Below are 9,745 nucleotides of genomic sequence, written 5' to 3' on the forward strand. Positions count from 1 at the left end.
TTTGATGAGTATAACTGTAGTGGGTAACTGTGATGGTGGTTGTGGTGGTGGTAGCTGTGGTGGTGATGAAGGCTGTGATGGTGGTGGTGGTAGCTGTAGTGGTGATGGAGGCTGTGATGGTGGTGGTAGTAGCTGTAGTGGTGATGGAGGCTGTAATGGTAGTGTGGTGATGGTGGCAGCTGATGTGGTGATGGAGGCTGTGATGGTGGTGGTGGTGGTGGTAGCTATTCAGAAACGGTTCTGATGTATACAAGTACTTTGCAACCCCAACACGCCGAAAAGCACTTGCTCCAAAACGGTTCGTGGTTCACGGACGGCTGTAATATGGACGAATGCTAAGCGGTCCGATAGGGCCGCGATGCTCTTATATAAATCAGAACAGAAAATTTCACTACTGAAGTAATGGAAAACAAGAAGCCATCCCTTGCTCTTCACCACACACACACACACACACACACACACACACACACACATTGAACTTCGTCCCCTATTTGAATGCATTTTTTTTTTTTTAAGGTGGACTAATATGTAACATTTTTCTCTTCAAAATTCATTTCCTTTTCTTTCCTTCCACCTTGCTGCTCATCAAATTATTCTGTACACTCTCACCAATAAGTTCTCGCAGTCTGTAAGAGTCACGCTTTTCTGAGAAATAGGAACGAAAAGAAAAGAAACAGTTCTCGTTATATGTAGCAGGTGGTATCCCTGATTAACCGTTCTCTGGGCGAATTGAAGAGTTGCCAGTGGCTTATCCCACACCTGTTGTGTAATCAAAACACTTTTTCGTCTTTGTCGCTCGATAGTCATAATTCATAGTCACTATAATGAAATCTGGAAGTGTCGAAGTAATAAACATTCAGACTATGCCACAGGAGCTTAACTAATTGGTTGTATTTTACGGGAATATATTGCCTCAGACGTTCATTCCTTTCAGGTGGATAAAATAGTTTGATGTTAGCCGAAGCGATGTTACTTATATATCGCAATGATTAAATTATATTAGGATGTCGGTTTATGAGGAGAAATCACCTAATGTTTCGCTGCTACTACCTTACTTCACATCCGTCCAGTAAACAAGAATCGTCTATGGGCAGAGAAAACATACAAAACCGTTCTCAGGCTGTGAGTATTCATCACAAGAGAAAGTGAGGACAGTAAGAGATGAAAACAATATCTGAAAAAAAAAAATTGTTGCAAAATGTGACTTTACTAATTATACGGTATAAATCGATTTTACTAATATATTTCGTCAATAAGACCCCAAATGAACCTCAGAAAACCGGAAACATGAGTCCCAAATTCCCCAGATAATATTAATTAATGCAAATTATCACGTACCAATTCTAACGTATGGAAGTGAAGCTTGGACTTTTTTAGAGGGACACAAGTCAAGAGTGAGGTCAATGAAAATGAGTTCTTTGAGAGGAGCATGTGGAGTCACATGGAAAGACAGACTGACATGAGGAAGTGGAGGAGCGTTGTGGTGTGGATGTCGATGTGATAGGAAATGTAAGGAGAAACACAGTGAGGCGGTTTGGCCATGTGGAGAGGATGGAGACAGAGAAACTGGCGAGGAGAGTGTATATGAGTGAGGTGGATAGGGGGAGAGGAAGGCGGAGGCCAAGGATGAGATGGAGGGATGGAGTGGAGGGGTATATGAGAGAGGGGTGTGTGAGTTGGGAGCAGGGCAGTGAAATGGTGGAGGACAAGGCGACATGGAGGCTATTTATTTGCGGCCACCCCTTACGGGATTAAAGCGTCTGGCAATAGATAGATAGATCACGCAGCATTAGAGCAACTCCTATGCCCCTTTATATCTTTTGTGGAATATACAAATTTTATGCATAAAATTTAATGTCATTTTCTTAAAACAAAAATATATACTTTTTACCTTCATCTGGACCACATTTTCGTTCTGCTGGAGCTAATTTCACGTATTTCTTTGACAAAAAAATATAATAGTACGGTTGTACATAGTCTTCTTTACACTGGCCCGTGACTAACACAAAATTCAAGGGCTAATCTATTGGTACAACTCGACATTAAAGATGGAGAGAGAATTTTTTTTGGCCAAGGTAAAGTAAAAATTGAATAGCCTCTTCTCTCCTCATTGTCCTTCCCGCTTTTTTTTCCCATCCATTTACTCTTCTGTGCTGCCCTTGTAACATTTTTTTCTTCCCTTTTCACACACACGCTCTCTTGCCTCCTTTATCTCCACGGTTCCAATTACCGCTTCCTCCCTCCACTCACCAGATAAGCCTGCTATACAGCTCTTGCCTCTCCTTTCCCTATATTTCCCTTCCCCTCTCTCATTGCCGTTTATTCCCTTTCTTTGCTTTTCTCTCATGCAATTCACTGTTCGTCTCTTCTGTCAAATACCTCTGTGCCTGTGCAATGCTGTCGTCTTTCCTTTCTTGTAGCAGTTTTGTCTTTAACTGATCCTATTTGCTAGCAGTTACCACAGATTTCATTTGCTGTTCTCACCTGTGTCTTAATGCCTATTTGCCTCCCTTTCTCTCCTTTCCTTCCAATCTGAACTTCTCTTTTCTTTCCGTCCACTCTTTTCGTTCCCCTTTTCTGGTCCTTATTTCTCCACTTTCTCATCATCCCTTATTCTATTGCTCGTTTTGTCTGTGTCATTTCCGTCACTTTCCTCCTTTACTTGTATTGTTCCCTCATTTTCTTCATCCCTTCTCTCTCTGTCATTTCCTACCGAGTCCCTGTTCTCCGTCCTCCGTATCTGCTTCCCCGCTCTGTCCACGTATGTATTTACCGCCATCCATGCCTCCTGCATCACCATCATCTCTCCCTTGACCCCTTTGTTCACTCCTCGCTCCCTCTCCAGTCACCTACCCACCGGACTCATGTAACATCCCTTACCCGGGCTATCCGCCACATCCATGTAGCTGGCAGGCAGACGAACACAAAGACTGGTACATACAAAGAGGCAGGCAGGGAGCCACATAAACATGTGCGTAGGTAAGAAGTTAGGCAAACCAGCAAGGAGGCAGGCACAGAAAAGTGTTCAAAATTTGGTTTCCAGGAAGGCAGGTAAGAAATTACGTAGATTAGCCTAGGCCGATATGGGAGTCAGACAGGCAGAAAAGATGGTAGTTAGGCACAAAGGCAGACAAGTGAATGAGTCAGATATGATGGTGGAGATTAATTTCGAAAAAAGAAAAACCATGGGGCGTAGCCTGGGTGAATGGTATGCAGTCAGAAAGCAAGAGAGGCTGAGAAATTCGTAATGGTAGAAAGGCAGAAAGAAAAGCAATCGAGAAGGGAGCACGCAGTTGTTGGTTTGCCCATAGTCTACTCCGTAATTCGTATCAATTTCTTCATCAAAAAGCAATAAAGGAACACATAAAATACATGGACAATGAAAGGATATTTGAGCAAAAGCAGTTTGATGTAAGTTAGTAATGATAACTAAGTTAACTCAGTAATTCTGTGATGTGGTTGGCACAGATGTGACAATCCCATACACATAAAAGTGAAGTAGGCTATATGCTGTCGGGCCGATCCAGTTGGTTCACTGCACACACACACACACACACACACACACACACACACACACACACACACACACATCAGCAAAAACATGGCTTTCACTGGGGGCAATGATGTACTTTTTCATAATTATTCATAAATTGACGGAGGTATACTTTAATATGATGAGTAACATGATCGAACAAAAAAAAAAAAAAATAGAGGGAAAGCTATTACACATCAATACACCTTACATAAAAAAAAAAATGCTTTGAAAATGTGGGCGAGGTTCTGTGTGTGTGTGTGTGTGTGTGTGTGTGTGTGTGTGTGTGTGTGTGTGTGTGTGTGTGTGTGTGTGTGTGTGTGGTGAAGAGCAAGGGATAGCTTCTTGTTTTCCATCACTTCAGTAGTGATATCCTCTGTTTAAATTCATATAAGAGCATCACTGCCCTATTGGACCGCTCAGAACTAGTCAAAACTAGAGCTGTCTGTGAACCAGGATCCGTTTTGGAGCAAGTGTTCTTCCGTCCGATAGTGCTGCAAAGTACATGTCTAAATCAGAACCATTCCTGAATAGCTATACCACCACAGCTATTACCACTTCCACCACCATGACAGGTACCGCCGACAACTGCCAGGCAATGCATGTGGAGGAGTGATTTTTTCTGTCTGAATATTGCACTGAAACAGGAATGTGTCATTCCTCCATGGCTGTTCAATTTATTTGTGGATGGAGTTACAGAAGAGATACAATGTAGATAAGTAGATGTTGGGGAGGTTGGAGAAAGGGCACCATCTGGAAACGTTATATTGTGTTATTTGCAGGCGTTACTGTATTACTAAGTAAGACGAGGGGGCACCACAATGCTCGGTGAATGAGAATGGTGTAATAATATGTAATAAACGTAATCTAAAGGTGAATGTAATGAAATGTAAAGCTGAGGTGTTTTTGCAAAATAAATTCACCAAATGCACAGTGAGTCTGGCCAATGAGGAAATGGAAAATGTGAGAGCATTTATGTATCTGAGTAGTGTGATGATTGATGACGGAAGTTTAAAAGATGAAGTGCCTGAAAGGGTACAGCAGTGAAGAAAGGTTCGTGGTTCATTGAAAGCAATAATAAGATATATGGAAGAGAGCATCGAAGTAAAAAGTCGCTGTGTGATAGTACTGTGATACCCATTCTAACATGTAAGTGAAGCTTGGACCTTGTTAGAATGACACAAGTTAGTGGAAATTAGTTATCTGAGAGGAATAAGTGGAGTTACATGGAGAGACAGATTGACAAATGAGGAAGTGGAGTGTTGTTGTGTGGATGTGGGTATTATAGACAGCGTTAGGAGAAATACACTTAGGTGGATTGGCCATGTGGAGAGGATGGAGAGTGAGGGACAAACAAGGAGGGTGTATGTCAGAGAGATGGGGGTAGGCGAGAGGGAAGGGGAAGCCAAGGATGAGATGGAAGGATGGAGTGGAGAGGTATATGAGGGAGGGAGGTTTAAATTTGGGGGAGGGCAGCGAAATGGCAGAGAACAGTTCAACGTGGCTGAAATTTGTGTATGGCCCCTCCTTACAAGATTAAGGCGCCTGGCAATTGGTAGATAGAATTTACATGTGATTACAAGAAATACTGTGCTTGCAAAATTGAGATTTGTTTACTAGACCTCAGTCCGATTTATGAAAAATATCTATGGTGTGCAACACGTTTCGGATGCAAAGAGACACAGATATCCTTGAAAGTGGTAAGGTGTTCAGCTGGACCACGTGGACTAATTAGTCATCGACAGAAAATTGGCATAACATATAGTGCCCATTTCATTACGGTGACCTTTTTGTTCCCGTTCAAGGTGCTACTGATCTTTTTTATGTTGTCTTAGAAACTCTGTCACATGACAAGAGCCGCTCACCAGCTAATAGAGTGGTCTGCTAGTAGCATTAATAAAATAAAAAGTATTATCGGCGGGAACAATATTCAGGTAAAATCTGTAACAGAATACTTTAACTATTATTTCACCTCGACTGTTTACAAAAAATAATAGAAGCTCCTGAAACGCACATTCCATTTTATAATATATATATTTGAGGGCCTATCTGTCTGTCTGTCTGTCTGTCTGTCTCTCTCTCTCTCTCTAAGTTGGGCCGCCAGATTTTAATTAGATCCAATCAGTCAATCTCTCTCTCTCTCTCTCTCTCTCTCTCTCTCACACACACACACACACACACACACAGTTGCACACAGCTTCCTCAGTAACATCCCTTTTACCCACTCCCACAGACACCCATCCTCTCTTTCTCTCTCTCTCTTGTCTAAGATGGATGTATGTTCCACTGAATTTTTCACTCCATTCAGCTATCTCTTTGTCGCCCATCATACGGTTTACCCTTCTTCCCCCATTTCTACATTTCTTAACCTCGCATCATACTCTCGTAGTCATAAAAATTCCTGACCTCCTCTACTCTGCTGGTCACCATGTGCAGTCCTCGTTCTTATTTTTCTTTGAAGTCTTATTCCCGGTCAAATTTTCAACTCTCTCATTTCCTCTAGAGTTTGTCTGCTTCACACTTTGTCCTCCCTTTCTCCGTATTACTTTCACGCCGCGCACATTCCCTTCCACCCCGTCATCCATCCTCCCCTTAAACCTAAGCCATGTATTCTATCCTTTTCAACTGTACTGAAAATAAAATTTCTCATCAGCCCAGAAAAAAAGAAGACATGGATGGAACGTTTAGCTGACAGTTTCTGTTCTGACATTGACCTATTGCATATTGGTGGTGGCATGGTTGTGAAGGTGATTGTGGAAGCGAGAGCAATTTTTCGTAGTTTTTAAAGAGTGGATGTGGACTAGTGTTCTGTATTACGGTAATGATTGCTGTCGATCAATATCGTCTTGTTTTCATTGAAGATGAAATGACTGACAGTAATGGTGATCCTAAGTGAAATGATTGTTGTTTCTGTTTGTTGTTTGATCATCCCCCAGCCTGTCTGGGAGACCAGATCCATCAGCCGCAGACAATCAACCCACCCCGCAGGGTAGTCCCGTACAGTGAACCGATGTTCCTTTGTGGTCGACCTCGCCCAACAACAGTGAGGCTTGGAGACATGTTTAGAGGTTTGTTTCCTCGATGGAAGCCGCATTTGCCTTTCTCGAGAAAGTTTGCTGGGAGAGCATAGCTGGCTCCACATCCCTCCGTTATCTGGTTACGTGGTTACCACCCAGCTTTAAATGGTTTCCTGAGCTGAAGAAAAACATTAGGCTTGTTACTCGGTGTTGAGCAACCTGGAGAGGAAATAGGAGTAATAAAAAGTTATCGCAAGGATGGGAGAAGTAGGGTGAAAGAAGGGAAGACACATAACCTAAATGACAGAGGTAAAAGAAGAAGTAGGCAGTAGCCTGTTACATCAGGCGAGTGGATGATGGTCTCCACTACCTACCACATGAATAAAATGGTAATTATAATTTAGTGCTGACTGATGCCAGTAGTTGTATGAGTTCTGTGTTTGTGATTAATTACATAGTTTATTTTTGCTTGTTTTAGTGGTTGTAGCTATGGTTTTGGTTTAGGTGACAATGCCGATAGAAATGAAGGATATGGCAAAAATTACATCATATTAGTATCAGAGCTGCTGATTCTCAGAAAGATTCATATTCATATAAGAGATGCCACTCCATAATTAACTATAATCGTCTGATTGCTGCCACAACAAAACAACTTAAATGATTATCGTAGTCAGTTAGTTAGTGGAGACTGTTTTCAACTCATGTCTAAGTCTGAGCTGCATAAAATCCACAGGTAGTAGCAGGAATATAGACAGTAAACATGTGCAGAAATATCCAGATGGTGCAATATTTACCAGCAACTTGAATCCAGTAACTTGATTAGTGATAGACAATATGGTTTTTGCCACGAAAGATCCACCATTGACATACTCAATCTCTTAACTCATACCATCCATCAATCAATTGATCTTTTTGGAGAAACTCATGCAGTAGCTCTTGATATCTAAAGCTTTCGACAGAGTATGGCACCGTTCCCTGCTGTCCAAACTCCCTTGCTATGGACTAATGTCTTTTGTTCCTTTGATTTCTTCATATCTTAGTGACAGGAAAATAAGAGTAAAAGTAGATGATGTATATTCCAATTTCCACTCAATTAACGCCGGCGTGCCGCAGGGATCAGTTCTGGCGCCAACTCTATTTCTGGTTCGTATTAATGATCTATTATCTGTCACCCACAATCCCATTCACTCATATGCAGATGACTCAACACTACATAGTTCATTCACATTCAGACATCCATTTACAAAGTCTAATATCTCCACCTCTCAACTCAGTACAGCCAACTCCATAAATCAAGATCTATCTACAATCAGTGAAAGGGGACAAAACAACCTATACTCGGTTCCAGGGAGTCTGACGCACTGATTTTGCCAGCCGAGGACAGGTGGATTTGGTAACACTGCGCGATGTACTCGGGCGGTGATTGGTGGATTTCCGTTGTGTTTGAACGTGCACCAAATTGACTTTGTATTCCAACCAAGGCCCTCATTGATTTGAATAATACCGGAATATACAGATACAAATTAAAGCAATGATATTTAAATGATAAATGTGTGCCTCTTAAATTACTAGAGATAAACCTGAACGACAGTGATAACAAAACTAAGTAAAGTCGCGACTGGACGCATACGGACACAGTCAGCGACTGTGGCAGGTATTCAGATGTTCATAGCGAGATGGTTCCGAGGTCCTGTGAAGGTTCGAATGTTTTTCCCACCACTACACAGACCTTGCCGTTCATTACCTCATCTGCTAATATACAACCTGATCCTAGATACGCGTAGCTTAGCTTCTAATAATTATGATCTTGTGAGCACACACACACACACACACACACACACACACACACCTCACTGGGGTCAATACATGCTATTCTCAATATATATAGTGTACATACACACTTTCATTACCTTCATAGGTAACAGTAGCTTTAAAAATCTGCATTTGTTTGTATTCCCAGTCAGATTCAGTAAAATTATTTCTTACATTTTCCCAAACATTTTCGTATCATACGAGACTGACATACACACAGCCAGACGGACACCCTATCCATGGCCATCATACACCCTCTCCTAAAGCATGTATCTCTGTCCCCTCGACAAAGAGCCGGGAAAGTAATGGATTACATCACTAGAATGAACCGAATTTTTGTTAATGGTGGAAGAAAGGAAAGTAAGATAAAAGCAAACCCTATGAGAAAATAATAGTTGAACTCTGTTGCTATAATACAACCAGGTGCAGTGTGAACGAAATCAAACATAATGAAATGAATTTAATCAAATCAGTGGCTGACTGTGTCCGTATGCGTCCAGTCACGACTTTACTTAGTTTTGTTAGCACTGTCGTTCAGGTTTATATCTTGTAATTGAAGAGGCACACATGTATCATTAAAATATCATTGCTTTTATTTGTATCTATATATTCCGGTATTATTCAAATCAATGAGGGCCTTGGTTGGAATACAAAGTCAATTTGGTGCACGTTCAAACACAACGGAAATCCACCAATCACCGCCCGAGTACATCGCGCAGTGTTACCAAATCCACCTGTCCTCGGCTGGCAAAATCAGTGCGTCAGACTCCCTGGAACCGAGTTTAGTCTCTTTTAATGCTAGTAAATCTAAATATATAAAGTTTACTAATAGACAGATATTGCCAGATTCGTACATTACCTTCAGTGCTACTAATATTCCCATCTCCAAAAGTATTGAAATTCTTGGCGTCTCACTTAACAGTGCCCTCAGCTGGACCTCTTATGTCAGATCACTTGCTAAAACCGCCTCAAAGAAACTTGGGTTATTGTACAGGGTCTGTAACTTCTTCGCTAATGAGCAGTTAGCTATAATTTATAAGAGTCATGTGCGCTGTCAGCTTTAATATTGCTCATCCTTGTGGAATGGTTGTGGAGAGGTTGCCTTAAGACAACTAGACAAAATTCAGAACAAAGCTGTTAGAATCATTAACAACCCTGCCATTACATATAACCTACTTCCCCTGCAAGTAAGAAGGAATGTTGCCTCCCTTGCATTATATTACAGATATTTTTTTGGCAAATGCTTAGACGAAGTTGCGTCCATGGTGCCACCTCTCCATGCCTTCCCTCGTGCTACACGGGCATCTGGTAGCTCTCATGACTGGAATGTCACTCAGCCATATTGCAGAACTTCTACCTATCAGAATTCTTTCATTCCCCGAAC

This window comes from Coenobita brevimanus, chromosome 72, assembly GCF_032717465.1.
Source record: "Coenobita brevimanus isolate Jiangsu-jjx chromosome 72, ASM3271746v2, whole genome shotgun sequence".
Classification (NCBI taxonomy): domain Eukaryota; kingdom Metazoa; phylum Arthropoda; class Malacostraca; order Decapoda; family Coenobitidae; genus Coenobita; species Coenobita brevimanus.